This window comes from Mustela lutreola, chromosome 5 (genome assembly GCF_030435805.1).
Source record: "Mustela lutreola isolate mMusLut2 chromosome 5, mMusLut2.pri, whole genome shotgun sequence".
In the NCBI taxonomy this organism is placed as follows: Eukaryota; Metazoa; Chordata; class Mammalia; order Carnivora; family Mustelidae; genus Mustela; species Mustela lutreola.
The window spans coordinates 124,749,777-124,754,650 of record NC_081294.1 but is presented as its reverse complement, the minus strand read 5'-3'; positions in this window follow the sequence as shown (position 1 = coordinate 124,754,650).

Genomic DNA, 4,874 nt, shown 5'->3' with positions numbered 1-4,874 from the left:
ATATGTTGTGACAATTTTTTCAACAAAAAGTCCCTTTTCACTTATATCTGGTACATGGGGTCTATGACATCGTAATCAAAAGTATTCTCTCAAGTCTATTTAAGGAAGGAAAGGTTTCCAGCTATAAATAGTCACAGCTTTAAAACAGATGTTTTTCAAAGTCCACTTGTATTTGGTTGGTTCCTATCAGGAATAAATTTTCACTTGTATTTAATGTCAGAAATCATGATTCATTCCAAGCAGAGTCTGAAACAGAACTAAATATAGCAAATAATAAGATAAACTATATTTCCAAATATTCTGGAACTGTAGTTTAGGATGCCAGAATCCATTTATTTATCCCGTATCCCCTTCCCTTGCCACTTGTTACCCGAAGTAGCATAGCTGTCCATGAAAAAATAAGGGGTTTTGTCTCAAAGACATCTAGGCTAGTTTCTTGCCATCACTGAGCTCTGTTTACCTTTAAAGTGGAGTAATGTTAGTGTCCTGTTGTTGGGAGCAGCTCTCCATAATTTTTTTTTTTCACATTTGTGTATGGTCTGGGCTTTCTAAACAAAAATCGCTGGAAAACTTTGTTAAAGGATGATTACTAGCAAACATGCTTTGAAAGCTTGAGATGGTGTTTTGTTCCAAAAAATCTTTAGAGACTTATTTCCCCTGAGGCCATTTGCTCTTCCTGCTTTGGGAGGCGAGAACTTTTCTCTGCCTTCTCAGGAAAAGAGTTATTTATATTCCTGCTTAAAGTCTTCTCTCTCTCTTTTTCTCTCTCTCCACCCCCTCTCTCTAAGGGAAGGAGATACAGATCCATCAACTGTCCTATACAACTTCAGAATCTCATAAATTCAGGGTTCCTGCTATGTGGTACAAACCCAGTACCCCAGGGGGACAGCAGGCTTTTGCCATTGTTGCCCAGTGAAGATTAGAGTTTGGGGAACCAGGGCTAAAGTACTCTGTGTATAATGATCTGTTCTCTGATCCAGAAACCTTGTATATGAAACATGAATCAGTTTTTATCTACCTATCTAATCATCATCACCAGCCATTTCCTACCTAAGAAAATCTAGAATCTTGTTCAATGGCAAAGTGCCCAGCCTGAGGATGATGCATGTTTCTATTGCTAGCATGGGGTTAGATAGACCAGTCCCCCCTTTCCTCCAGCTAAGTTAGTGGTAGGTTAAATATAACCAAAGATATCAAAGAAGTCAGCCAAATCTATGGCAGTTCTATGAAAGGTTTTCCTAGTAACTGAGAAGTGTCATATTAAGAGAATCTTATTTCCGTCCCAATTATTTGTATTTTGGAGCTTGTCTTATGAGGATGTGATGCATAGAAATGCAGGAGACATGTTGTGACCATTAGAAGCAAGTATGAAGTAAACCAACAGACTGGGGATGGAAGAACAGAAGAATTTCAGACCAATGATCAATCAATGATCATTCAAATCAATGATCAGAAGAATGTTCTGGGTAACATCTTTAAGCTGCTGACTCAACCCTGAACTCATTCCTTTGGATTTTTTGTTGTGTTGTTAAATGTAAAAGAAGTGCTCCATACAATTCAAATGAGCTCTTATTATTTTCATTTACTTAGAACTAAGTAATACAAGAATCTAGGAATTGTGAAGATTAAATGAAATGAGAAATAAAATAACTAGAATAGGACCTAGTAGTTACTTTGTTAAAAAGAAAAAAGAGAGAGAAAAGAAAAAAAAAGTACTGTCACTGCTGTTGTTACTACTACTACTAAAGGGGATTATCCCAGGTCTGAGCACCTGTGGGCCTGTCATCTAAGTGTCTGTATCATAGATCTGGGGAACTCGTTTGGGGGGTATAAAAGAGGGGTTATTTATCACAAGGACAGAAATGGTCCTGTTGGTAAATGAGAGGAACATCCTGGTAAAATATAAAAGGGATAACATTTAATTAGAACAATTATTCTCAAACAGGAACCCTTTATACTTTTTTAAAAAATTTATTTATTTGACAGAAAAAGAGACCACAAGCAGGAAGAACAGCAGGCAGAGGGAGAGAGAGAGAAGTACACTCCCTGCTGAGCAGGGAGCTTGATCCCAGCCTGGCTTGGGCTCATGGCCTGAGCCAAAGGCAGACACTTAACTGACTGAGCCACCCAGGTTCTTTATACTCTTTCTTTTTTTTATACTTTATACTATTTCTTTTTTTTTTTCTACCATCAATAATTTTTATTATTGGTCCTCCTTGGGGATTTTTGTATTTTTAAACATTTTGTCTACCAATATATTTTCTCAGGTACTTAGACAAAAGGACACAACTACTTTGGTTCTGATCAGCAAAGGTAATGCATTTAAATTATTTACCTGACCAAATCACTGTAATTTGCATTGGATATTTAAAAACAAGGTATCTAGTATAGCTTTTGAAGCTTTAATGTAGATATGGTTTCTGATAGGCTTTTACAAATATTGAAAGTACCTTCCAGGCTCTCTTCTTTTAAGGATCTTTGGAGATTCATAAGAACTACCAGATTTGAAGACTGCACCATCCAATCAGGACAAAAATTAACATTAAATTACAAGTCCTGATTATTCTTATTTACTTTTTCACAAAATGTTCCATAGAGTTTTAAAAAGACAAAAAAAGCATTTTTGTATTTAGATAAGCCTTTTAAAATATAAAGACAGGCCACAGAGGAGTATGACAGGTTTTCTTCTGTCACTTGTAAACTCTAGAGAAGGCAATCCTCAAAACCCTAGAAGTGCTGTGAAAATCTCTTCAATTACAATCAGGATAAACTGTGTCCAATGAGGAGTTAAGGGACCAGGGTTCTAGCTGCCATCCTGCACGGTATGATCCCGAACAAATCTCTCAGCTTCTGGATGGGAAAAGAGCCCCATCCTAGGATGAAAGGGGCTGAATGAAGACATCCTGAAGATCTTTTCCAACTCTGTTACTTTGTAACGCGATGAAATAGGACTAACATGTTCCAAACTGTTCAGATGTTAGAACCTACATTAAATATATGGTGGCTTTTAAAATTCCTAATTCTCTTTTGAGTCCTGTTCTTCGATTTTTTTTCATGTTCTTCAGTGCACTGAAATATATCTTCCTACTTAACAGTCTCGTTATGAATAGCAATTAAAAAGCTTCTCATAAGTTGCTTTTATTTATTTATTTATTTATTTATTTCTCTATTTATCTATTTTTGACTTGCTGCTTTAATTTCTCCAAGATCTCTGCTGCACTTGTGGATACTGGTAGCTTCACCACTTTTTCCAGGAGATTTATCCTTCTGGACCAAAAGGAAAAGAGGGTGTCAGGATCTAGTTCAATCAGAGACAGCAGGGCTCAGCAACAGCCATCATAACTGGGTCCTCAGGGCATCCACAGGTGGGCTGCAGCTTTCTCCTGGTTATTTCTGGATTTCTGGTCTAACCGAAGACTGTCTCTTCTATTCTACCATAATACAAATGTTTACAATTCTCGTGTTTTTATCTTTATACATCAATTTCTTTTTTTTTGAAAGATTTTATTTATTTATTTGACAGAGATCACAAGTAGGCAGAGAGGCAGGCAGAGGGAGAGGAGGAAGCAGGCTCCCAGAGGAGCAGAGAGCCTGATGTGGGGCTTGATCCCAGGACCCTGGGATCATGACCTGAGCCGAAGGCAGAGACTTTAACCCACTGAGCCACCCAGGCACCCCATACATCAATTTCTCATCAAAAACCATGTCACTCTTCCTGAGCTCCAAGACCTTGGAAGGGCACTGACAGAGCTGGGCATTAGGCTCTCCTTACCAGGAGGGCGAATTGGCGGGGAGGGTGCTGCTGTGATGGCCTACCTCACAGCTTGTGCTGTTACCTCCGTTACAGGGTTTTGTTTGGACCCAGATTTGTCATGGATGGCTATGGTGACACAACCTTTACCATCATCTGCCACAGGATCCAAGGGAGGAAGTGGTCTCCCTGGTTCCTTGCTCTGGCTCTTACCCTTTTTTGTAGCACAAGCTTTCTTGGGCATCTCTGCACCTAAGGGGAGCCAGGCCGAGGCTCTGCCCCACAGCCCCACAGGAGCTGCCTCAGCCCACAGCCCAGCCACAGCCTTTACTCTTTTAATAATCATTTAGAACTCCAAAAAATTTTGCTTATATGAGTTGTCTGTATCAGTATTTATTATATTAGAATTTAACACTGAGAAATTTTTAAGCTGAGTACTTCATTTTAACTTTATTTAAAACATTTTATATAAATTGCTTTTTCCAAAATTTAAAAAAAAATGAGAAATGTCATTCTTTAAATTTTTTGCAAAAAAAATTTAATGTTTGGCTTCTCGTATTTCTGCATTCAAACAGTTCTGTTCTATTTGAAGTACAGTGAAAACATTTTGGTGTTATACAGATATGCACTTAGAAAAGGGAGGAATATTATAATAATCTTTAAGATAATTGTGGTTATTTTGTTTTGGAATTATATCAAAACTTATCAAGGGATGGTCTCTTAAAAGTTGATTATAATGTAGAATTTTGATCTATAGCAAAAAATATCTCAAAGCAATAAATGTGAAATACATTGATTTGTGTTGCATCTTAATTACCTTTACTCATGCATAATTCTGGAACGTCATGCATTACTATTTGGAAAATATTGGTTAACTGAGTTATGTATATCTTTTAAAAATTGGCAAATTCATTATCACATTTGTTAGCATCAGTGGTGTTCTCATAAGAATATTATTAAAGTATTGGGAAACTGTCAAGTTCATGGTGGCAGACCTGCATTTTCCAAACTTCTAATTTTTCCTTGAAAGTTTGAAATATATCATTGCAACAAATATTGTCAGTTGTTTTCCTTGAAATGACAGGTTCACTTCATTAATTTTTGAAAAAAATGTCTGTCAAAA